Source organism: Podarcis pityusensis (genome assembly GCF_964106645.2).
Source record: "Podarcis pityusensis genome assembly, chromosome: 10".
Classification (NCBI taxonomy): domain Eukaryota; kingdom Metazoa; phylum Chordata; class Lepidosauria; order Squamata; family Lacertidae; genus Podarcis; species Podarcis pityusensis.
In genome coordinates this window covers 31,328,858-31,355,964 of record NC_138035.1, presented here as the reverse complement: position 1 = coordinate 31,355,964, position 27,107 = coordinate 31,328,858, and the positions used below count along the sequence as shown (strand labels likewise).

Below are 27,107 nucleotides of genomic sequence, written 5' to 3'. Positions count from 1 at the left end.
GCATGCTTCCAATGGAACTTCTTCCTCTCCTGTCCCCCAAGGCCCCATGTGCCCTCAAAATCAGCTCTGGGGGGTTGTTGGACCTTCTGGAAGAGATTGGGGGGTGGAGGAAACAGAAGTCCCATTGCAAGAGCAAAGCTCTGCTCACGCAGTGGTGGATACAAGCTGTTGTTATTTTAGTGTGAGGATGGATTAGGAAACGCATGGGCAAATATCCCAAATGGACACTGACGGGTTCACTAAATGGCTACACTATCTATCTATCTATTTATTTTATAAACTGTTTGATCCAAAAAAATCATAGATAAAGCATGGTTAAAATACACAAACCAATGATTAAACAAATAAACATCAATCCATCAGCATTAAAAGCAAAGAAAAAGCTTTTTAAAAAATATATAAGCAATTAGACCTTATGTGTCTGGTTCCCAAAATGATTACACACATGGCCACAGAATTTGCATTATACCACAGGTTTGGCCCCAGCACCATCATGACAGATACAGGTCAGTGGAGCAATCCAGTGTCTTGGTGGCACCATCAAAAATGCTGGCCATTGTGACCATACCAGCAAAAGCCCTTTTTGAGCCCATTCATTCCTTCTCATTTTCCAGCCATTAAAAAACACAGATCTGCCTCCAGTCAATCCAAGCACAAGGATGTTCTTACAGCACACCACAAAAATCCCAAAATACCCAACTCCTTTTTCTCAAAACTATTTGCTTTTTGCACCTTTGGTGATACGTTTGTTCCAGATAACCGGGCAGTGACTTCTGAGACACATCACACATAGAAGCAGATCACTTCTCCCTTTCACAACTTGAGCAGGATTTTCCCTACAGCCTCCCAGCATGCTGTTGTTGAGTCCACCTTCTGTTCCGTCAAGGCCACAGAGGTGAAAGGTTAGTTGAAGACTGCTGGGAGAAAAGGCTTGTTTGTTGTGGAAGCTCCAAAAGACTAGAAGGCTGGCAATTCCAAGCTATGCTTTACACGGCTTCATAATTAACAATACAACGCAACAAAGCTATGGAAAGCAACCTCATTAGCATTTCCCAGTTTCCGCTCACAGTTTTATTTTCAGGATTTCTTTTGCACTCCTGCTGCCAGGCATCCTCCATAGTGAAGAGCACAACTCTCTCCCTCTGGCATTGAAAGACACAGTTTATGCCTTAGAGCACTCACTGGTGGGATAGCAACTGGTCTGGTAGTTCACCAGGGATACCTTTTTTGTGAAGGAAAGAAGGAAGGAAGGAATTGCTGCATCCGACAGATTATCTACTCCAATTTGCTGCAGCTAAACAATTCATTACAGGCTGCATGAATGCAGAAGCAGATTAACCAGTATGGGCACTGTGAAGCTAAGAGCACCCTCTTGACAGAGAATAGCCCCCACCCCATCCAGCTCAAATAAAATCCTTCAATCAATCCAGCTCAGATGCCAGCAGGATTGTGCTTAGTTACTTCCTAGGGAGGCAGCGAACTGTAATTCGGGGAGCAGGATGGGAGCGGATATGGACCCTTTGGCCCTTAGGGCTGATTCATGCCATTTCCCCTGTTTGGAGATTACCCTCGTGGAGAAGGGCCATAGCTCATTGGTAGAGCATCTGCTTTGAATGCACAAGGTACCAAGTTCAGCCCCCAGCATCTCCAGGCAGGGTTGGGAGAGACGCCTTCCTGAAATTCTGGAGACCAGTACCAACCAGTGTAGCCTATATATACTGAGCTAAATGAATGAATGGTCTGATGGTATAAGCTTCCTATGTTCCCTTGTAGGACACAGTGTGAAAGGACCATAGCTAGGACCATGCAGAAAGTCCCAGGTTCAATCCCTGGGCACCTCCATTCAACAGAGGATAAGGCAGCAGATGATTGGAAAGGCGTCTGCCTGAGAACCTGAAGAACAAGTGCCAATCAGAGTCGTCAGCAAGAAGTAGTTGGATCTGGTATAAGGCAGATTCATTGGCTCCTGATATTTCTTCTGGGTTTATAACCCAGCAGCATGGAACATTTCCACCACCCCACATCCCAGGGCAGTGGTGAACAATGGAGATATCATGTGTAATTTATTCATTATTAGTATATTTTCAGCTGAATAACCTCTCAATCAACTTGTTTAAAAAATCCATGCATTATAATTATGTTAATTAATGTAAATTCACAATGATATCTGCAGTAGCCTTGGGCAGAATGGCTGGCTCTTACACTCAGCTCTTTCTCCACTCCTTCTGACTGCTTTTTACAAAAAAAACAAAAACAAAAACCACCACCTAAGAACTGAGAGATCCAATCAAGGAGCTCCAGCATCTCATCCAGTTTGGTCCAGTGGTTAAGGCATCAGTTGAAAGTGTCCTTTTCCTGTCTCCCAGCTCACTAGGAGAGATTCAGTGAGCTGAGCCAGTTAGCTGACCCAGTGTTGATGCCCTTCGGCTGTTGCTTATCAATCAAAATATGGCTCTGTAAAAAAATAGTTGTAGACTAGCAACATAACTGGGGCGTGTGTTGCATTTAAATGTATGCAAAGTAAGGAGCTTGTTGATTTTCTTGGTTGTCACTAATTAGCAGATAAATTATTATGATTTCTCAATGCAAATAATAGCCCAGGATAAAATAATTTCTCTAACAAAATGTACACCACTTAATCAACCTGAATTTGTCATCTGAATTAAGAAGGGTACCTCAGCTGACAATAAGGAACTTGAAAAGAAATATTGGGACTTTGAAGAGACTGGCACTCCTGTCCACCTCCAGTTCCTCTAAGGCTGCAATCCCAACCCTACTTGCCTGAAAGTAAACCCCACTGAATAGGACTCACTTCTCAGTAGATATGGGGTGTGAAATATACTCAGAGTCGCAAAGTGATTTCATGCTCTTTATTCAGCTCATAGTGGTGAGGAGGAATGAATAAATGTCCCCTCACAGTATCTGCTTTATATACATTATTTACACAATGGGCTGCACATGATTGGCTAATTCTGGAATTCTACTGTAAGCCAATCAGGTTGTGGATTCACTTCTATCTGGAGCAGGATTGGGTGGTTCCTGCCAACCAATCATACTGCTGCATTGTTCTAGGACCAATCAGACTGCTGCATTCTGAATCCTATTGTTCTAGGACCAATCAGACTGCTGCCTTTTGGATCCTATTGTTCTAGGACCAATCAGACTGCTACAGTTTGGATCCTATTCAACTCAGTACATAACACCCCTCCCCTCTAAGTTCCAGTCCTGCCCGGGAGGTCGCATTCATAGTCCTCAAGGTATGCCGGCGGCCTACGTGTGCGTTGTGGCCTGGGGTGTTCCCTGGTCCGGGCTCCGGGTTCTGGCTCGTGTTCCAAGGATGCTGGCTGTGATGCGGCTGTTTGGTCTGGTGCAACCGGCTCGCTCAGTCGTGGTTCTGGTTCCGGTGTCCTTTCGGCCTCACGGGTCCTCTCTGTATTTACTGATTCTGCCTCTCCTGCTGGCCCCTCCTGCTCTATGGGCCTCACTGCCCCGCTGTTCCCTTGGGACTCCTCTGACCTGTCCTCCTCCTGGTTTTCTCCCGGGAATCGTCGCCGTATCTGGTCGCAGTGGCGGCGCCAGCATTGCCCCCCATCCGTTAGCACCTCGTACGACACGGGGCCAGTGACCCTGGTGATTGTGGCGGGTACCCATGCTGGGCCTGCCCCAAAATTCTTTGCGTACACTGGGTCCTGGGCCTCGAAGGTCCGGGGGTTCCTGCCTTCCCCCACCACTATCTCATCCTGAGCTCTATCGGGGTGAAGGCGGTCCAATCTGATTGCGAGGCGCCGACCCATTAGTAGTTCAGCGGGGCTCCGGCCAGTCGTTGAGCTGGGGGTGCTGTGCTGTGCTAGAAGGAATGTGGCAAGGCGGTACTCCCAGTCCCCTTGCGTCATGCGGCGAAGGGTGTCCTTGGTGGTCCGCACCATGCGTTCTGCTTGGCCATTGGTGGCAGGGTGGAACGGCGCCGAACGGATGTGGCGGATGGCGTTCTGCGCTGTGAAGGTTTGGAATTCTCCTGACGTAAATGCAGTCCCGTTGTCTGAGACGAGAGTGTCAGGGAGCCCGTGGGTTGCAAACAGCCTGCGTAGTACCCGGATGGCTGCGGACGTGGAAGTGGACGGTACCAGTGCGACTTCCAGCCATTTGGTGTAGGAGTCCACCGCTATGAAGAATGTTTTCCCCTGAAAGGGGCCAGCGAAATCCACATGCAGGCGTGACCATGGTGCTCGGGCGGACTCCCAGGACTGGACTGGGGCCCTTGGGGGATCTGGGCGGGATTCTTGGCAGGCCTGGCAGTGTTTGACCCAGGCCTCTATCTCTCCATCGATCCCCGGCCACCACACATAACTCCTGGCAAGGGCCTTCATTCTTACTACCCCTGGATGTGTCTCGTGTAGGGCTGTGAGGACCCTTTTGCAGAGGGGCTGGGGAACAACGACTCTGCTTCCCCATAACAGGCACCCCTTGTGGGCCGACAGTTCATGTTTGCGGGTTGTGTAGCCGGCGAATTCTGGCCCGGGGCTGCTGCTGGGCCATCCCCTCCACACCCAGTCCAGGACCCGGGAGATGACCCTATCTTTCTTGGAATGGTGTGCAACTTCTTGTGCCTGAATGGGGCGGTCGGGAAGCAGCTCCAGGCTCATAACCTCTTGTGCAGGTGCTGGGTCAGGGCCTGTTTCCGGTAGTGGTAGCCTGCTGAGGGCGTCCGCATGGCCCATCGCCTTCCCAGGTCGGTGAATCAGTGCATACTGGTAGCTGGCAAGGAAAATTGACCACCTGAGGACGCGAGGAGACAGCACTTGGGGGGTCTGCTTTTCGGGGGCAAACAAGCCAAGCAACGGCTTGTGGTCAGTCACCACGGTGAAGGGCCGCCCGTACAAGAAATCATGGAATTTTTTTACTCCCTTTACGATTGCCAGACCCTCCTTGTCGATTTGCGAGTAGTTCCGCTCGGTTGTGTTGAGTGTCTGGGAAAAGTACGCCACCGGTACCTCTCTTCCATCCGGGAGTTGGTGCCCCAGGACAGCTCCAATGCCATAGGGTGAGGCGTCGCATGCTAGCACCACCGGCAGCCTCTCGTCGAAGTGTGCCAAGACCGAGTTTGAGACAAGCAAGTCCTTGACTGCCTGGAATGCGGCCTCCTGGCGCTGGCCCCACACCCAAGGGGCCCGCTTGTCCAGGAGTCTGTGTAGGGGCTCCGCTACCGCCGCCTTGTGGGGAAGGAAGGAATGGTAAAAGTTCAATAGCCCCAAGAAGGCCTGAAGTTCAGTCTTGCTCTTGGGCGCTGGGGCATCACAAATGGCCCGTACCTTGTCCCCAGTCGGGTGGACCCCTTCTGCGTCCACCATAAATCCCAGAAAGTCCACCTGAGGCACTCCTAGTAGACATTTTTCCCGCTTCACCTTGAGACCCGCCGTCTGGAAACGGTGCAGAACGGTGCGGAGGCGGTCCTCAAACTCCTCTGGTGTGGGGCCGGCAATCAACACATCATCGAAGAAGGGGGTGACGCCAGGAATCCCTTTAAGGAGAGAGTCCATTATATTCTGGAATATGCCTGGTGCCACGCTGACACCGAATTGCAGCCGCTTTACCCTGAACGCTCCTCTGTGCGTCACAATCGTCTGTGCTTCTGCTGTGGCCTCATCTACTGGCAGCTGTTGATATGCTTGGGCCAAGTCCAGCTTGCCAAAAATTTTCGACCCAGCCAGGGTGGCAAGGACATGGCTGACCACTGGCACTGGGTATGCGTGGGCCGTGAGGGCCTTGTTTATGGTACATTTGTAGTCTGCGCAGATGCGGACCGAACCATTAGGCTTGACGGGTGTGACGATTGGGGTTTCCCAGGGAGCATTAGGCACCGGCTCCAGCACTCCTTGCTCTACGAGTCGGTCCAATTCCTCGTCTATACGGGGTTTCAAGGCGAACGGGACCCGGCGGGCCTTGAGCCTGACCGGTCGTACTGCGGGGTCAAGCTGTAGCGCAATGGGGGGGCCCGTATACTGTCCCAATTTCCCATCGAAAACCCCTGGAAATTCCTTGCATATGGCGTCCACGTCCACTTGTAAGCTAGTGTGGTTCACCCCGGTGACAGCTAGCCCCAGTGGTCCAAACCATGCCAATCCCAGTAAGCTAATGTAGGGGCCCTTGACCACAAGCAAGTCCAGTTGCCGCGTCCGCCCTCGGTATTGCACCCTGAAGGTCCCCACCCCCATTGTGGGGACCTTACGTTTCTGGAAGTCCCGGAGGGTGAATGGGGCCGGCCTGAGTTTGGGACCCCCAGTGGGACACAGTTTCCTTAAGGTCCTTGCCGAGATTATGGATAGAGTTGAACCCGTGTCAAGCTCCATGCGGCATGGGGCCCCCTCTATCTGTACCTCTACATAAATTTTCTCTACATTGGGGTGGGGCAACTGGTATACCTGGAAGTCCGTGAGCTCCGTCGAGTTGCCTTGGTGCGTTGGGCCCCGGGACCTGGGGCTCTTGGATTGGTCATCTGATGCCTGGTGTCGGGTGGGCCGAGCCCGACACACCCGGGCGATGTGTCCCGATTTTCTGCACTGCCTGCACTCTGCGTTGCGGAAACGGCAGGTCCTCCTCTCGTGACTCTCCCCGCAGCTTGCGCAGTTCCCTCCTTCTCGTCGAGGCAGCTGTGGTCTGTGCGCTGCTTGAGTGCGCTGCTGTACTCGGTGCACCTCCTCCCTGTCGGATCCTGAGTCGTCGGTGAGGTCTTCATGGTGGACCCTCGGTTGGGATGGCAGGCTCGGCCGTGCCTCTTGGGTCGACCTCTCGGCAGCTTCTGTTGCCAGGGCCTCCTCCAGAGCGACCTGGAACGTTAGGTCCTTCTTAGCGTAGAGGCGTCGTTGCAGCTTCTCATCCTTCAGGCCACCGACGAGGCGGTCACGAAGCATGTTCTCCAGCTCTGAGAAGTTGCAGAACCGGGCGGCTTGGCGGAGAGAGGTCACAAACCCAGTTATGGTTTCCCCAGGGGCTTGCCGCTTTGCGTAGAAGGCATTTCGACGAGCCACCACTGAGGGCTGCGGCGAAAAGTGCCCCTTCAGCTGTTCCATTATTGTTTTGTATGGAACAGTAGCGACGTCTTCCGGCGCAAGGAGAGCCCGGGCGATTTCAAACGTCTCCTCTCCGCAGACGCTGAAGAATATCGCCCTCTTCTTGGCGTCTTCTTCGTCGGTGACCCCTTTGGCTTCTAGGAGGAAGGTGAAACGGGAGGCGTACGCTTCCCAGTCTCCAGATGCTGGGTTGAATGGCGAGAAGCTGCTGTTGGCTGCCATTCTGAGTTCCTTGTGCCCCGGAGCTGAAGCCTGGATACACGGTGCGAGGCAGCGGTGCGGCAGTTGGCGGTGCTGCGGTGCTGTGTGTGGCAGTCAGCTCAGCGGGATCCCATCCTCGTCGCCAGTGAAATATACTCAGAGTCGCAAAGTGATTTCATGCTCTTTATTCAGCTCATAGTGGTGAGGAGGAATGAATAAATGTCCCCTCACAGTATCTGCTTTATATACATTATTTACACAATGGGCTGCACATGATTGGCTAATTCTGGAATTCTACTGTAAGCCAATCAGGTTGTGGATTCACTTCTATCTGGAGCAGGATTGGGTGGTTCCTGCCAACCAATCATACTGCTGCATTGTTCTAGGACCAATCAGACTGCTGCATTCTGAATCCTATTGTTCTAGGACCAATCAGACTGCTGCCTTTTGGATCCTATTGTTCTAGGACCAATCAGACTGCTACAGTTTGGATCCTATTCAACTCAGTACATAACACCGTGCGTCCAGACTTTTGCAATTTTCAGGTGGGATTCCATCACATTATCAGCAAATTTTAGGTTGGACCTTTTGCAATAAGGAAAGTACCAGGAAAAATGCATTGGGAAGTGTGGGATAACATTTAATTGATGGAACACCACATCTAACCTCCCTGCAAACAAATCACAATGAATGCCCAGTATATACTAGCCGAGGTCACCTAACCTCCCTGTGAATTTTGTGCAAACAATCACAATGAATGCTCAATACACAGTTAGCCTGGAAACAACCATGGGTAGGATTGCACTGTCAGGTTACATCTATGTTGCACATTTAAAGCACGCTTATCCCATTTTAACAAGCATGGCTTCACCCAAGGAATCCAGGGAGCTAAAGTTTGTTAAGGTTCTCCTAACAACTTTCAGCACCCTTTTCAAACTACAGTTCCCATGATTCTTTGGGGAAAGCCATAAATGTTAGAAGTTCCATAAGAGTGCTTTCAATGCATAGTGTGGATGTGACCTAAGTTGCTAAGCAGCTAGGCTACTTTGGTTGCATGGCTCTTTCTTCCCAGGAAAGGCTGGATACTGCAGCACTATCCCTTCCCTGGTTACCAAGATGCATGTGTATGCAGCTACCATCTTACTGGAATCCAGTTTTCTTTACTAGAAATAGAAGCAGAGAGCCAAACTTTCCCTGCTCTGTGCCCTTACTTTGAAAAGCCAAGACGCAGTAACACTCTCAAAATGAGAAAGTGGGAGCCCTGAAACTGGTGGCTGTGGACCCCTAGGAGAGGCAGGATCACAGGAAAAATAACCTGCCTCTTCCATGCCCACTGCTGACATCACTGCCATCATAGAGACCCACCAATATCTAGTGAAATAGTCCACAGCAATTAAATATGCAGCAATTTCAGCCCTGATGTGTCTTAAAAATAATCACTCGTTAAAAACCCACTATCAGTCTGGAGAATTTCAACTAACAACACAAGCTTAACCATGTATGCAGAGAAAACCTACCAGATTAAATGGGGCTGGCTCTCAGGTAAGTGAGATTAGAATTGCTGCCAACGTGTCACAAAATAAACTGAGCCAATCTCGAAGCAGCTAAATTGAAACCTTGTGCATGAGAGTTGCTGGCACTTTTTTTGGCTAATGCGTGATTACATCATACAAAAGGAGCCACATTTCAGTGACTGAGAAGGACAATTAGCCATTCATTTGCCAAGGCTGCAACAGACACCTAGAGAGCAGCCTTTCCTAATCTAGTGTCCTCAAATGTTTTGGACTACAACTCCCATCAATACCAGCCAAAGACAACCAACCACAACCTAAGCCACACCCCAACCTATCTCACTACCAAGGAAATACAACAAGTGAATAGTAAGAGAACCCATACAAGTGATTCTGACACCAAACCCCACATATACACTAAGTAGAAGAGTAGAAGCATTGCCAGCCAACCCCATCCCACTCACAATTCCCCCCTCTCCCTCTTTCCCCCTCCTTTCTTCCTAACCTAACACTGCATGCAGCACTAATGTATCACAACAAATGGAACTGATCTGTAGAAAAAAAATAACTTGAAAAGAGAGACAATGCATGCATTTTTGTAAACTTAGAAATCTATAACAGGCATCCCCAAACTTGGCCCTCCAGATGTTTTGGGACTACAATTCCCATCATCCCTGACCACTGGTCCTGTTAGTTAGGGATGATGGGAGTTGTAGTCCCAAAACATCTGGAGGGCCAAGTTTGAGGATGCCTGGTCTAAAATATCTGTAGGGCACCAAGAAGAAGAGTTTGGATTTGGATTTGATATCTCGCTTTATCACTACCTGAAGGAGTCTCAAAGCGGTTAACATTCTCCTCTCCCTTCCTCCCCCACAACAAACACTCTGTGAGGTGAGTGGGGCTGAGAGACGTCTGAGAAGTGTGACTAGCCCAAGGTCACCCAGCAGCTGCATGTGGAGGAGCGGAGATGCGAACCCGGTTCACCAGATTACGAGTCTACCACTCTTAACCACTACACCACACTGGCTCTCAACCAAGTTGAGAAAGTCTTGTTCAGGAGCAGAAGAATAAGTCAGCGAGATAAAAGAGTATTTAATGAACACAACTATTTACCTCTATCTTAGTCCAACAGCTGTTATGCTAGAAGAGAGCATTCTGAATGGAGAGGGGGGAATCAGGAAAAAAAACTGAACGCTTTTAGCAAAATGTTCTAATCAGGGAGGGTCAAAATCTTTCAAGGGTGGTTGAGAAGTGATGGTTTTTCTGCACACATCCCAAGCACCCTAAAGTTTAAATGCAGATATGCAAACATAATGTGGATGTAGGTAGCATAAACTTCCATCATCTCAATGTCCAGGAAAAGTTCCATAATTGCAAAGGATGGGTGCACCCACACCACAAAATTAAACCTTGGGGATTGGAGCCTGTAAAACCCTCTCTACAGACCTAATGATGCTCAAGGTTCTTTAAGTGAGAGCCCAAACAGCTGAAGTTGTTTACAAGTGGTTTAAGTCTGTGATGTGGGTGCAACTGATGTAGTTGACCAACATATGCAATGACCCGGCATCACATGTTATGTTTGAAATGGCAAGGGTCCATTCAATGATGGTTGGGACAACTCACATGGACAAGAAATGTAACATCTGGACCTCCATCAGACTACAGAACCTGTTGATGTTGCTGCTCTCTATCTCCTAACATTTCCTTACCCAAATGGCCTCAGGGTACATAGCCCCTCTCTTATCCTTGCACACTGTTCTGGGAGATCTCCTGACCCCCACCTAGGACTGGAGTAGGGGAGGAGAGGGGAAGATACGACTGCACGAGCAGGACTTCCTGCTCTGGCTCCCTCTCACAGAGCTAGTTGAATCAAGCCCATTACGAGCACCTGAACAGGTCACTGTGGGCATCTGCAGTAAAGAACACCATGAGTCATGAAGACAATCTGCTGCCCTAGAATAGAAGAGCAGCGATTATCTCATTTTTGAAGTCAGTATTTCCCACTTCTGCTTCCCCTTGGAAACTGGCACAGGTAGATCAAGTGATGCGGGGGGGGGGGGAATCATGTATGCCTTTTGTAAATAGCCAATTTCAGGTAAAATTTACATGGAGAGATGCCATGATTTCTGACAAAAGAAATAGGACAAGTTTGCACAATCCATAAGGGTCGAGAGTCACCCTGTTCCAAATGTGTATTCTCAATTGATTTAAAAAGGGGAGTGCCTCCCCATCTTGGGCTGCTGGTTTTAAATAAGCCAGCTGAAACTTTCGATAGATGCTGCAGTCATGCAGCTTGCCCAGCTATCTATTACCTAGTGATGAAACAGGTCACACACATTCACAGGAGAAATGAGGAGGAGCCCACTGAATCACCGCCCATGCTCATCACTTATCTCTGGCAGGGAGGGATAACTTTATCCGTATCTATGGAACGAGGGTGTGCTGCTTTCGTAGTGAAAAGGAAGACATCCCAAGTGGAAACCAGAACAGATTAATTGTGTGATAAGAGCTTCACTGAGAAAGGAATACTCCAAGATGTATTCAAGGTAAATTTCCATCACGTGGATTTGGACAGAAAATGATCAAAGAACTGTGTAGGTTATAGAAAAGGGAAGTCAATTCATGTGGGTCTTTGTGCAAATCTAGCCTTATTTAATAAGGAAAAAATGCAATATTCAGGAGCAGCAATGCTAACAAATGTGCCCTTTCTCAAGAAAAATTAAAAGCTGCCTGAGAAAGAGCCTCAGGGAACATGACAATCCAACAAAATTTCTCTCACTCTCTTTCTTCTTCCTTGCATCTACCCAAAATGTTACTGGCATTTGAGGTCTCAGAAATGGACATTCTATGCTCCATCCTCCCTTAAAAACCACTATACCTGTAGTTATTTCACATCCGTGCCCTGAAAATTGCTCCCTAGTTTCATGAATCTTGCATCTCCCTCTGTCTTGCACATGCACTAATATGAAGAAAGCTTGCTCATTTGGCCATCACAGGTAGTTAATGGCCTTTAGCTTGCCCCTTTCTGGCTTCAGAAGTAGATGGTTTTGCAGCCAGAAGGTGTTGGAGGGTGTATTTTGATTCTTCTGGAAGCAGCTGGTCTCAAATTCTGAGCTTCCTAATGAGGAGAAAAAGGTATCTGGTGTTGAAGGCACAAGAGAGGTGCTTCAGAGAGTGGTAGGCAAAGGGCCACCTCTGTCACAACAGTTTGTACCAACTTAAAATATGCCTGGTTCTGCAGCCTCCAGTGAAGCATTTTATCATCCAGAATTGTATGACAACTGACAAGAGGGTAGGGGTAAGAGCTCAGATTTGAAGGAAGCAAGTGATTGCATCTCTCTCTGTGTACTGAAAACAGAATTGTTATTTAACATTTCTATGCCACTCTTTGAACAAGATTTTGCAATAAATTTCTATCCCAGAGTATGAATTTATGTGGATAAATACACTGGGTGATATGACCAGGTACACTTCATGTGATCAAAATGGTTCTTTCTTCGAGCTAGCCAACATGATCACAAGAATCACACACAGAGGTTCCTTCATGTGGTCACTATTTTGCAAGAGGCATTCAAGCGCACATTGAAACATTAAGTTGTACAAGTGAATTGGATTAAAGCAAGCTGCCACCCTAGTGCAACAAATCTACTTTTTTAAAGGACTTATTGTAGTTAGGAAAGTGATAGGGAAGTGAACAAATGAAGCTGTGTAAACACCTCACAAGCAACTCAGGATGGATCCTGATTGTTGTATAACTGCCACACACAAAAACCCCTGAATGAATGCTAACTGAAGATTAGATATAATCTAACCACTGTATAAACTGTGTGCAAGAAAATTAGGATGAATGCTGAATCAACAGGTTGTTTAGAGGACTCAAAGTTTGTCCTCACAGATATGTGCCTGAGAACAATCAAGACAGTTCATGTAAACAGAACATGTCCTGCACGAACCACTCATCGGAACTAAAGTGCTTTACATTATCATCCTCATCTCTGCTCTGTTTTATTAGGAGAAACTGATGCCTAATGACTCAAGTGAAAATTAGGACCAGGGAAGACCCAGGTTCAATTATTTGCTCACCAACATGCAATCTATGAAGCTGTGGTTTAATTACTGGCTCAAACTTAATGTTAGTGGCTTGCTGAGTCACACAAGGGTTTTGGCACAAAGGGGGGGGGACAGGAAAGAGTGCACATGGTGAACAGTTGCCAACGTGCTTCACCCACAAAACACAGATGACTCAGTTATCACATTTAGTGGCATCCCATAATCACAACATTACACGATGATTTTTCATACGAGAAGTTCACCACATGCCTTTCCCTTGTCATTCTCTGCAACAGAGAAGATGGATGTGGAAGGTGAAAGCTCTAGCCTGCCTGTTCTCCAGCGACATCAGCAATGACCCTCTTCCTTTTCTGTCTGTCCAACGTTTCAGCAGCAGCAACATCTGCAACCTGAGGTGAGTGCTTCACTCTGTCTAATGTTAGGGCTGGCCCCATTCATAGGTCCTACTGGTCTCTGCTCCTTCTTAATGGCTACCAAAACCTGCCACCCGGCCTTTCCTCATGGTAAGGCCACTTTTGGAAGGGAAGCAGAACTCTGCCAAAAATCCCATAAAATCTTCATGCTCTGACTCTTGTTTGCTTTAGAGGATGAAGCTTGGACCTTAGTAATGGTTGTGGATCACTCTAAGTTGGAGCTATGATAGACCTCACTAACACTTTTCAGGCACAGCACCTGCTAAACATTTGATACTGTGGTTTGAAATAGGTTCAGCTTGGCAAGCGGATGATGAAAAAAGGAACATGATGGGAATTACCATGGAAGTTTGCACCGTGCCTTGTCTCCATCCACAGGATTTATAGTTGCCACATATTTGTAGATTCCTATCATGTCCTTTCACTTTACCAACCTATACATATTTAATTCTTAATCCTTCCTGATAAATTAATCTTCCAAGCCCCCTGGTCAACTGTGTCCTCCTTCATTAAATCCCTCTAATTTTCCAGTATCTTACAGGCAGTAAAATGCCAACAATTAAGAACTGTATTCAGAGAGGTCACAGGCAGAAACAGAAAATGGGTGCATTCGTGTTAAGGTGGCACCTCAAATGACCATGCTGATTTCCTCCCCGGCCTTTACCCCCTCCTTTCAAGGGGCAAGTTCATACCCAGATTATTTGCTGATTTCTCTCATACCTTAAACTTCAGCATAGATAAAGGTAAGTCAGTTATGTCCAGTCATGAACGACTCTGGGGTTGCAGCGCTCATCTCACTTTACTGGCCGAAGGACCAGACGTTTGTCTGCAGACAGTTTTTCCAGGTCATGTGGCCAGCATGACTAAGCCGCTTCTGGCGAAACCAGAGCAGTGCATGGAAATGCCGTTTACCTTCCCGCTGGAGTGGTACCTATTTATCTACTTGCACTTTGACGTGCTTTCGAACTGGCAGGAGCTGGGACTGAGCAACGGGAGCTCACCCCATCGTGGGGATTCAAACCGCCAACCTTCCGATCGGCAAGCCCTAGGCTCAGTGGTTTAGACCACAGCGCAACCCACGTCCCTAAACTTCAGCATGTCTACTCTGATATTGTAACCTTTGAGCACCACCTGCTTAAGATTTACAATTACTTTCTGCCCCCCACCCTCCCGCATCCCAGAGACATGAGTGTGCTGAAGGTCATTGGTAGAGCATTGACTTTGCATGCAGAAAGATCTCAATCTCTGGCATCTCCAGAGAGGGTTGGGAAAAGACCCCTTGCCTGAAACCCTGGAGAGATGCTGCCAGTCAGTGTAGATAATACTAAGTTAGATGGCCCAACAGTCTGAGTCTGTAGAAGGCAGCTTCCAATGTTCCTTTGGCTTCTTTGTTTCTTAAAGCCGAATCTCATTATCTCTTTTTTTTCCAATCCACACTTCTAATCTCTCTGGTTCTCATTGTATCATTTCTATATCCTCGGTGGTATTAAAAAAAAAAAAACCCTTCTAATTTATTATCATCTGTAAATTTCATTAACATGCTATTTACTCCTTCCAGATAGCTAATGAAGATGTTAAGGACGATGGGACCTGAGAAGGAGGCGGAGAAGAGCCTGGAAGCTCCCAGGGGAAAAGGGATTGGAGCTGTCCTCACTGCTAGATGCCTCAGGCCAGGATGTTTAGCGTTGGCGGCAGGAGAGTGGAAGCTGAATAAAAAGCTCTTTGCCTCTCGCCTAATATTCCTTATCTTATAACTACCTGTTCAGTGTATGAGGAGGTCTTTGTTTCTCCAGGGTATTTGATTAAGGTCAGAATATTTATCGGCATAACAAACACACACACAATCCTCATTTTCTTACAGAGTTCCGGCCTCCAGCTGTACAGTAGTCACTGAAAGTAAAGTCTTTTGCACATTTGTTAAACTACAGGACCTCACAGGAGGCAGTGATGGCCACCAACAAATTCATGGAGAGTAAAGTTATCAATTGCTATGACCCATGATGGTCAGAGGCAGTAATGGTTCTGAATAACAGTTGCTTGAAACTGCAGGGACGGAAAGGGCTCTTGCGCTGAGGTTCTGCTTTCAGCTTTCTCACAGGCATCTGGTTGGCCACTGTGAGAACAGGATGCTGGACTAGATGCGCTATTGGCCTGATCCAACAGCCTCATCTTACGTTCTTATTGTCTATACTGGAGAATGTGCTTGTACAAAGGCCTGCTTGCACTTTCTGGGGATTCAGGTCTCTCAAGCAGAGGAGTAGACTAACCTTAATGCAGAGTACAGAATAGGGTCTTGGGCATGAAACTGTTACCCAAGAGCGAAAAGGAGGGTTTTTGTGCTATATTTCTTTTGAATTCCTCAGCATTTCCACTATGATGGCTGATCCCTCGTTGCCAGACATGGGAAACAGCGGTCATGCTCCCAACTGGAGGAAAGTTTGAAATACACATAAGCTGGTCAGTGAGGTGTGCAGAATACCAAATTTTCTGCCGGGATAATATCAAGGATAGAACAGCGTGTGAGTGAGGGAAGCTGTATATGCGTGCAAGAGAGAAAATATGCACTGGTGTACCTTCCAAGAAAAAAGAACTAGCCTAGAAATATGCCTCACTACGTTTCATCCAGGTCTAGAAATATGAACCACCCAGCCTTCACTGATCAGAATATACCTTACATCTGACCTGCTTCTGTCTCAACAATATAGGGAAATCACAAAAGGGTCAGATCACAAAGCAGAGTCTGCACCACTGGAAGGAGCATGAATGTACATTGTTGCTTCCCGCAACATCACCCTTACTCAAGCCACAATGATTTCCTGTGCTCCTGATTTATTTCCAAAAAAATTGTAGAGGTCAGGGGTGCCAAATTGAATAAAATATTGGGGGGCAGGTAAGCCCTGCCCCACATAATCGATCACAAAATACAGCATACACACACCATTTGAATTGCAATGTCCATCAACTTTGGGGGCTTCTGCTCCCTCAAATATTATATTGGGGGCAGCCTGAAGATGTGCTGTGCTCTGGACAAACCAGACACCTAGTGTTCTTGCCACCTTCACCAAGTGAGGGAATGGGATGCACACAGTATAGTATCCAATGTTTAATACTTAGGCCAACCCTCTGTTTGTTGTGGCTCCACTACAACCAATCCAAATAGCTAGCAGATTGGAAACACACCTACAGGGGAAATAAAAATCAGGGAGATTCCCAATAAACAAATGTTATTTGCTAAGAGTTAGAGGTAGCTCTTGTATGGCTCTCCAGATGTTTCCAGGTGACAGCTCCCATCATCCCTGCTCACTGGCCATGGTAGGTGAGGCTAATGGGACTTGGGACTTCAACAATATCAGGAGGGACACAGAGTTAGCCTCTCCTGGGTTAAAAGCTGCTTCCTGGTGACCCAATTTATGAACACTCAGCCAGATTTGTTTGTTGTCTGGGTAGATGATGTTGTATTTACCAAGCATCATCCCACACTTTCCTTATTGGGAAAAGGTCTGACCTTTAGGGGAAGTGGGTTGGTTTTGTAAGAGCTCCAAACTGGCTTCAATAATGCAGCCATAATTTGTAGAGAGGTGATTGAATCCCACTAGATAATAGTGACAGTCTAGAAGTATGGAAGTACATAGAATCACACCAATGGAGACCTCAACAAAACTATCAATAAAAGTCAAGGGTGCAGACAGTAAAATCACCCTCACATCTACATGCCAGATTTGTTCATCTTAACCATTATTAACCCAAATACCAAACATACAAAACCATTAACTACTGCTACAAATACATTTGTACATTAATTCAGATAAATTTACAGCAAATGATGCTTCAACCTACAATGGTTAAAGTGGAAGGCATTTTCCAGTCTTTCAAAACACACAAACCATTCCACTTTAGGGATTGTGGGAGTACACTTCAGGTTAATTAGTCCTGGATAGAAGATATGGGTGTATTCAAGGTTGTGAGGACGTTTTCCTAAATAGTCACTGAAACAGCAGAGCCTGACTCTTTGCCAGCCTGATTGTGCGAAGAAAGGGATACTGACTTCATAAACCAATCCTGAGAATGCGTCAAAAGAAAGATTCTAATCTAATAGAGTGATTAAAATGCCAGAACCAGAGAGTAGAGCATATCCCACATCAGCTCATTTGAGCTAAAAAACAACAACCTGTACTGTAGTTATATGAACATCAAGGACAGGATGGATGTGGGGGGAAATACACAAGCCTTGCTATGATCACAACTGAGACACACCTTAAGAAATGAAGTAAAGTTATCATTCCCTCAGGTACAACTCCTGAGGGCCACATAGCAGCAGTGAGTGGCATCAGAGGAAAACAGCCTTTGTACAATAGGCTACCTTCCAACTAAGGCAAAACCATGACTTGGGATCTATGCCTCTCCATCCTCTACTCAGGCAAAGAAGAGGCATCATCACATTCAAAATAATGGGCCACCAAAGCAAAAGTGCTTTACTGGGGTGCAGAGCAAGGCCAGTCAGGATAGGCGTGGCCTAGGAAAAGTGGAAATTGTTCCAAGGCCGGATAAGAGAGGCCTAGAGGGCCATATATGGATCTTAGGTTTCCCACTCTTTCTCTAAGGTTCCTAGTTCAAGGATCCCTGAAACTGTGCCTCACCATTCTTACTTTTTGAGCTGCCTTGAAAACCCTCCTCCCCACTGTCTTCTGTTGCTAAAGCACAGCAGACATGGCTTTAGTGGTGTGTGGCTACTGGAAGACAAGGTTGCAACGTTATGATCCACATGTGGATCTACCACAAGGCCACTTAAAATTAAGTGCAGAAATCACTACTAATTTATTACATGATGCTCCATCTGCAGTGTGTGCAGTACAGGACAGATCCAGAGGTGTTGCTCCCAATGAAGAAAAATTTGGGTGGTTGTTGACCTACCTATCTGAAAGGTTAGTTTTCATCTACAGATCCCAAGCAATTTTCAATGCTTAAATGGAAATAATGTTTTCCAAAAGTAGTTTAGGCTTTGGCCTCTTTTACTATTTCAAAAGAGCCTGAAGTGCTCTTCTAAAAGTTATTATTAATATGCTTTTACTGTACATAGCAAATGTTCTCTCATTTGTCCTCAAAACAATTCTGACGTAAGCTACTATTCTCCTTTTACAGATGGAGGATGAAGGCTAAGAAAGTGATGTTCCTAAGGTACAGGAAGAGTGGTCATTTTGAACCCAAGGCTTATGGATCCAAGCCTACAACACTATCCATAGGTCAACGTGGCTTTTGGTAAACAATGCATGGCTCATTTCTCTGCCCACAAGCATATATCAACAACTTTAAACTAGGTCAGGCACTACATTTAGAACTGGACTGGTTCACTTTCTGGAAGAGGGATGAGAATTCCAAGAGACCACCAGTGTGATCCCATGAGTAACTTGTGGAATATGAAGAGCTGGGTTTGTGCCCTAGCTTAGCAATGAACTCACTGGCTAGCTTTGAGGAAGTCCCACACTATCAGTCACCACCTGTGCATCTGCACAGGCAAGATTCAAACCAGGAGCCTTATGGCTCAGGCACCAGCTCTCAAAACACTGGGAGGTGAGAATGTGCAGGGCAAGCCAGCTAGGAGTTTGCTATAGCAGCCCATATTCCTCAGGGCTTGGGGAAACCCAGTGGCGCTTGGAGAGCATAGGAAGCTGCCAGTGATTGATGCTCAACCTCTGAGTTATGGCCCTTCTGATGCTACTACAGGATATCAAGACCTGCGAGCCTCATTGTGGATAACTTGTCCCTAGAGGAGGCCACTGTGTCCTCCCGCTACACGTTCTGACTTCTTGTACCCAACCTGCTTTCTTCCACATTATCTGTCACTGACCTGTCCTCTGCCGCCTCCATTCAGTCTGCCTCCCCAAAAACTCAGCGCATGCACACTCTCTTTTCCTGCCTCTGTTCCAAAGTTGCACAATGGTTATGGGAGTCATGACAAATTGATGTGGGGAAGGGGGGACAGACAGACGACGGAGCTGATAATTGAAAGGCACACTTTACAAAACAGTCTCGTCAGATAATGAACAACATAGGGCCCGTTCAAGTGCAATGGAGTACAGTATGTCCATAGTGGCTTTCTCTAACTGTACAATACCAAATAACAAACGTACACCAAAATGAAAGGCATACTACATCCAAAGCCCTCAAAGCACCTTGGCTATAGAAGCCAAGAGCCATTACGGTCATTTTTTGGACGGGGAAGTGACGACAAGTTTGCACATGCACATTCATAATGCAACAAGGGCAACATCAAAGGGAGACCAGCATGTGTGGAACAGCCATCTGATAAACAGTTAAATTATCACAGACAGAGCTTTGAAGTCACTGCAGACGCAATGCTTTTCAACGCAGGTGATTCACATGTTCAGCTGTGAGACTTCAAGCAACAAATCACTTGGTGAGGAGGCAGTTAGAATGCCCACGATTCTGTCAGTTGGTTTTAAAGCAGAGAGACCCTGTGGCCTTAATCCTAAAATACAACGGGTCAGCTCACGCAAAGGTCCATTGACTTAAACATAGCCCACCGGCAGGTATAAAGACTCAGAAACAGGCCCTAGGCTGCTGGACCAGTTTTTACAAATATACAGCTTCCAGCAAATCAGAGCCTGGTTATTTTAACGAATTCTGCTGCATTCACACAGTTATGAGTCCAATGGGATTGGATTTGTTTGCTTTTTAATTGTTGTTTCTCTTTTGCAACAAGAAATAAACAGGAATAAAACCCACCCCACATTTCTGCATTTCAAATCAAAGAAAATGCATCAAATGACTTATGTGTGTCATTATGTGCAGTGGCTGAGATTCTAGTCTTTCCCTTCCCCATCCACAAGTGATACAAGTTTATCCTCTCCTCTCCCACTCTGAAGATCTGCAATATTTGGGCATTTCTTTATTGAAGCACAAGGCTGCTGTAATAAAGTGCACCAGGCAGAGCTTTATGGAGTTTCCCAATCTGGATTCACTTGGGAGATGCTGCAACCCTCGCGACTGAAATGCAGAAGTGGACCTGGGGCTGGAAGAAGCAAGGAGACCAGGAATGTCAGAACAAGCAGAAAGGACAGTCAGGTATGGAAGTGCATTGAGTGAACCAGAGGGAGATGAGCTGGAGAACAGCAAGGGTTTGCACAGCAACACACACATACTGACAGATTGATACACAGCCTTACAGACTTTTCACGTCTCAAAATTCACCTTTCTCCCCACAACTCCTTATCCTTCTCATTATATGAAGTGCACCTAGCTATTTTGCAAACCACAGAAACTACTCACTGCGGCCTTTGTTACACAAGTGCTTTAGGGCTGTGTGTCCGGATTGTGGATTGCTGCCTGCTTCTCCAGATGCACAATTTCACACTCAGCAGAAGTGTGGAAAGATGTGCTGGAGAAAAGAATCATAGGACTGCCTGAGATTTTAAGGAACACAGTTCCTTTGGGCTGTGTCACCTGGGTTGACTCTGCAAATCATCACACTATGCCCTTTGAACTAAAGGCAAAGAGACTGGCACAGGCCTCCATGGCTGCAAGCATGCCCAACAGCTGATAATCTTTCAAATGGAAGCACCCCAGCCTTTCTGCACACAGCTGCTGTACCAATAATATTTACCTCTCGCTCTCAGTAGTTCTGAGCCAATGTTGGCAGGGGCACTTGCTGGACTTGACTGCTTCACCTGGCTTTTGGGGAGCATGGTCAAACCAGCAGAAAGTGGAGTCCTTAGCATTTGCCATGCATTTATCCTGTTTTATATGTATCTATTTCACATATATTTGTGGTGGTAAGTCATTGTTATGCACCTGAAGCAATGAAACAGTATAGGAAAGAACTCTCAAGGAATTAAATATATAGAAAAAATTCAGCAGTGGTGAGAAATCCCCTACTAGGGGATAAACAGTGTGTATCATGGAGATGGAGGACCTGCGGCCTTCAGATGTTGCTTGAATACAATTCCCACCATGCATTGCTCATTGTTGACACTAACTGGGGCAGATGGGAGCTGGGGAGTCCAGCAACAACTGGAGGACTACAGGTCCCCTATCCCTGCATGGGGTACATGGTGGCAAGTGCGGCAATGTTCAGAGTGCTGAACTAAGGAGACCCAAGTTCAGATCCCAGACTAATCTGCTTAAAAAACAGGATAACCCCCATGTATTTCACCCAGAGTTCCTTGAAGAAAGTGTAGGGATGAAAGAAAGCTGTGGCAGCACTGAAGTGGATTTCTACATGCATGAGCCTTTCCTTTTTACATCTTGGCTGGATTGAGTGGAAAGATAAAATGTTTACGCCCCAGTTCAGTCTCCTGTATCCAACAACTCAGATGGCATAATATGGGGAGATCCAGCAACTCCCCCAAGATAAACATGGGTGCATGGGAAGCTGCCTTAGACCAAGTCAGACCATCTAGCCAGTGGCGTAGCGTGGGGGGTGCAGGGGGGGCCGGCCGCACCGGGCGCAACATCTGGGGGTTAGGGGGTGCAAATCCACAGGTTAGGGGGCGCAAATCCACGGGTTAGGGGGCGCAAATTACTTGCCTTGCCCCGGGTGCTGACAACCCACGCTACACCACTGCATCTAGCTCAGGGTTCCCACATGGACCGGCATTGACTCTGCAGGATTTCAGACAGGGAGTCTTTCTCAGTTCTACCTGGAGATGCTGAGGAATGAACACTGGGCCTTCTGCATGCTCTGACACTGAGTTCTGGCCCTTTCCCACAAACCCATAGGATATGCAGCATCCTATAGTGCTCTTGCCACCTTCACCACAGTGAAGTCGCAACTAAAGTCACAAAGCTTGAAATAAAAATTATGTAGAAAGGCAAGGGAGGTCACTCCTAAGCACTTCCAGACATACAGTATTCACCCTTCACCCACAGAATTAGCCCTCAGTGCCCCTTCCCACTGTTGCACATAGAGATTGTGCTTTTGAACCATACGGAGAGGCAGGTGCCAGGTCTGCTCTGCATGTTGAGCTTGCAAGTGCCCAGGCACATGCTTTCTAGTGAGATGCCTGGGAAACCTGCTTTCCCCATTCTTTCCAGAAACAACAGGACACACTCACAAATGCCAGCCGCAGCTGGATAACTACTGCCCCCTTTGTAAAGCGGGGTAATGTGACATTTCTTCCAAAGCTAGTCAGGCGCAGAAGGATGCGTGTCCATGTGTCACTGGTATGAGGGCGCACCTGCACCCTCCCCTGCAAGAAAATGGTGACCTTCTAGAAGGCTTGTCTAGACTGAAAGGGAATATCTCCCTTGCAGCCCACCCACCCCATTTCAGCCAACAGAGAATGATATGCCATTAATACCGTGATATTTTGCAGCTTCACAACCCACTTTAGCTTGTTGGAATGTGTGCAGAGAATCTATCAAGGCAGAGATCCATCCACGATCCCCCACACATATGAAATGACCTATAAGGCTTCTCCCACCAGCTCCACCACCTCAAGGGTAAGTAATTTTGAAAAAGTTGCTTTGGGAGAATTGGAAGCATTGCATCCAAAACAAGATGAGAGGCGAGGAAGTCAAGAGTTTGGTGAGCCCTCCCTTCTCAACTGCTAATAAGAAAACAAACCATTGATTACCATCCTGGTTTTTGGAGAGATCAGCAAGCTTGCTATATGAAACAAGGGAACTAATACCAACTATCACTGGAGAGTGGCTGGAGAGAGAAAACCAAAGCCCTAAACAGAACCAGACAACACCTCTCTCATCAATCTTTTTCCGCCTGGAAGGAAAACCAGTGTGAGCTGGGGGTTCCTTTTTGTTGTTTTTCATTTTCTAGGCAATGACTGTTATTGAAATCATCCCCCTTCCCTGCCATCCCCCAAACCTCCAGCTACTTCTCATCCGACCGTTGCCTGTGTCCATGAAACAAACTGAATTCACTTGAGTGTTGCAAAACGATACAAAAGCAAGGAGGTGGGGGGAGAGAAGAGGAGAGAGGTGGGAGGAAGAGACTGCTAAACATTTGCCAGTATACATAATTCCCCCCCCCCTTTTTTTTATAAGCTCTCCCTCTTGGAAACAGCTTTCCCACATGCTCCAAATAATGAGAATAATTAATCATTTGTTGCATTATAAAGTGTTTTCCAACTGCTATCCTCTCCAGAGCACTTTGGGCTACTGCACAGACAATTGCCAGGAAATAACAACCACTGTAGGATTACTCCCCAAAAAAACAAATTAAACAACAACATTGTGAAGAGATCCCAGGGCTTTTAAACACAGAGTCAAATTAAGGGGTAGGAGCAGCAGCAGAGCCAAACATCTTTTGCTATGAGATGGTTTAGCCAAAAGTTAAATAGAAAGAGGAAAGCCTGGTCCAGGAAGGGGGAATTTCTGAGCCCTCCCCATTGCTTTCCACCCCCACAGAACAATAAGGAACCCATGTCAGATATCATATGTCCTTCATACCTGCTATGCCATATTTAGAGACATACGAGAACACACATAAAGGGAACATGTTATTGGTCCTACGCACACAGATCTTTTCCTGGAACAATTTTGCAGATATATCACTAGTTACATGCCCTGCACACTGGATCACCACCCCACCTTCCCCATAGAAATGATGATCACTTATGGGATAAACAGAAGCAGCGGGAGCCCCACAGAGAGAGGCTTGGTCTGTTTTTAAAGGTTATTATTTCTACGGTTCGAGGAGGAAACAGGTGCTGAAGTGAAACGCTTATGGGGAGAGGATTCCAAAGGGTCGTCTCCAACATTAGTCAGGCTAGACCCTCTGAAATGAACGGGCTTGCCTAACTTGGGTCCCTTCATTGCATTTCGATGGGTCTACTCTAAGTACAACTTAGTTGGCCACAGCCCCCAAGTTCCCTGTTTTTGTTTAATTAAGAAGAAAAGAGCAAACAAACAAACAAACAAAAGCCATCCAGGCAATAGGTTAGCCAGGTGTGTTCTCGTCACCTACCTTTGCATGGAAGAGAAATATCCGAGGAGGAAGGGGTGGGGGGAGTCCAGGTCCAGAGAAGTTTGAAAAAGAAGGTAGTTTGACAAAATTCCCAGCCGGGGGAAGGAAAGAAAAAAGACACCCCACACGCGCGCGCACATCTACAACGGGGCTCCCCCCCAAAAAAGAAGACGATGAGGATCAGCTGAGCGCCGGGGAGTGGAGAGTATGCAGTTGCGTTAGATCCATAGCTGGAAGCGGCGGCGAGGGCTGGGAGGCAGGAGAAGGTTTAAAGGGGAAATACATGGTAAAAAAAACGTGCCTCCGATTCAGGCTGGAGTCCGAAGGTTGGGAGCCTGAGCTGGAACTCTCGGCGCGCGCGCCCTTGCGCGTCGGGGTGGGAAAGGGGGCTGGATGGAGAGGGGGGAAGGAAGGAGAGCGGGCGAGCGAGCTTCCCAGGAAAGAGCCAGGTGAGCGAGAGGAGGAGGGAGGGAAGGAGGAGAGGTGGAAGATGGCAGGGGAGAAGTTTGGTAGGGAAACCTGGAAGAGGAAGAGGAGAGGGTCGTCTGCCGTTGCTTTCTCTTTCTCCCGCGCTGTGCCTTATGCTAGGCTCGGCTCAGGCTTCGCAGAGTGGATGCGCCGGGAAAGCAACCGAATCGCTGAACAGACAGAGAAAAATGCTGTCCTTACAGTGACACCAAATGTCTTTAGGGGAAACCTACAATTACTGGAAGGCAATTTTAGGGGAGAAAGGAAGGGGTGAAGCTCGCTCGCTCGCTCTCCCCATCCCCAACACACACACACAATTCTGCCCCAGCTCTCCGCTGTTGGACTCAAGATGACTGGTTAACAGGCACACACACTATGCGTCTTCATTTCCAGTTTTTCATCTGAGAAGGACTTCAGGTTTCTCCCTACCGGTTGGAAGGAGATTGTGAATTTACCCCCTTTTCAGAGAGATGGAAGGTACTTCCAGAGGGGAACTTGGTGTTATAAATGCGTGGGCTGCCAAATGGGTCACTGATTGGCAACAGGTTTTTGTTGTTGTTAATTGGATTTTCGATGGATATAATCTGGATTAAATTTGGGGGAAATGTGGGCTGGTGTTTGGACGATAATGACGTGTGGGTGCTGCAAAACAAACAAACAAAAACCACTTGTATACATGTGGAGCACCGATCCCACAATAAACACATGTCTCTGGAGGTGCCTAGAACAAAACTGCTGCTTCTTGGATTGCCAACAAGTCACTTCCAAGCAAGGATCAGACTGAAAACGATTCACCAAAAATATGTTGTCATGTGGATGTGGAGAGCAGGCAACATGTTTGGTTACAAGGAGTTTGGGACTACACTGCTAAATTAGGATTATGGCACATTACAGATGGGCAAATATGCCAATTTTTGTTTTCCTCAGTTTCTCAATTTCCAAACGTAAATTCACTTTTCCACAGTTCCACATCAGTTTGAATGTGTTTTAAAAAAATAAACACATGAAAATTAATGAAAATTAATCAGCATTTTTGTATGACTTTCTAACATACATACATTTGCATGTGACTCTGTCTAACATATGCACTTTTGCAAAGCAACTTTCCCTAATAGAGTGCATTTAATAGAGTGCATTTAGGGACGCGGGTGGCGCTGTGGGTAAAACCTCAGTGCCTAGGGCTTGCCGGTCGCATGGTTGGCGGTTCGAATCCCCGCGGCGGGGTGAGCTCCCATCTTTCGGTCCCAGCTCCTGCCCACCTAGCAGTTCGAAAGCACCCTTAAGTGCAAGTAGATAAATAGGTACCGCTTTATAGCAGGAAGGTAAACGGCGTTTCCGTGTGCTGCGCTGGTGCTGGCTCGCCAGAGCTGCTTCGTCACGCTGGCCACGTGACCCAGAAGTGTCTCCGGACAGCGCTGGCCCCTGGCCTCTTAAGTGAGATGGGCGCACAACCCTAGAGTCAGACACGACTGGCCCGTACGGGCAGGGGTACCTTTACCTTTAATATGTTATTTTCACTAATAAGCACATTTTTATGCTGTGTACCCCAGTATATGCATCTGTGTACACATTACTTGGCTGGAGAACAGCACTGCAAAATTAAGAAAAGTGCACATTTTGAAGGATGGCTGTGTCTCAGTTCTCATATTGTTTCAGAAAGTGTGAATTGGGCAGTTTCGGTTTTAACTTCAAACAGAATCAAATTTCTACCCTATCTCTCTGCACGCTGGCACTTAACGTCATTCCATCAGAACCTTCCAAAGGGAAGTGGGTGGAGGCACTACTTCATAAGTTGGTACAAAAACATACTCTGACTTCTTTGAACAGTTTGAAAAGGTGAATAAGCCCTACTGATGTGTTCAGAGTAAATGTATGTGGGCTTAAAGTGGGGAGGGGGCCTACTGCCCTGACTACATTCAAACATATTTCATATAGGTGTCAATCTCATGTGGGTACCCATTTGGACATCTAGAGGACTTATATTGAAATTATTATTATCATTATCATTATCATTATTTTATTATTTATACCCTGCCCATCTGGCTGGGTTTTCCCAGTCACTCTGGGCAGCTCCCAGCAGAATAGTAAAAACACTTAAACTAAATATATAAGATCCATGTACTGACAGTCACTGTATTTACAATATGAAATGATGGTGAGTTGCTATTATTATTATATAATATTTTTTCTCTTTATTTCCCCCACTTCTTATTTTTACATTTTCTTTTTTCTTTTCCTCATAAAAGAAAAGAAAATTTGCTTTAAAATAATATTTTTATATATATAAAAAGTGGGGAGCTGCAGGCATGCCAGCCCCACCACCAACATCCCTGTATGCACTTCAGACTGGCTCACGTTCAGCGTGAAGATCTGAAGAGGGGTTCTAAGCACATTTAGGTGAACTTTGGGCACATCCAGGTGTGAGTTTATTGTA

At 46.8% G+C, this 27,107-nt stretch overlaps 1 protein-coding gene across 6 annotated transcripts in view; it reads right to left on the bottom strand.

Moving 5' to 3' along the window:
• CACNA1I (calcium voltage-gated channel subunit alpha1 I) overlaps positions 1-27,107 on the bottom strand; it is a 376,571-nt gene that overhangs the window by 279,932 nt on the left and 69,532 nt on the right. For 2 of the 6 annotated variants that reach the window (XM_080971351.1, XM_080971350.1), the window contains exon 1: positions 24,206-25,018. The exons of 2 other annotated variants lie outside the window; for them this stretch is intronic. The gene's annotated coding sequence lies outside the window, so the exon portion shown is untranslated. Of the gene's footprint in view, positions 1-24,205; positions 25,021-27,107 lie in introns of those variants that run through there. 2 more of the 6 variants (XM_080971349.1, XM_080971346.1) reach the window with 2 other exon arrangements.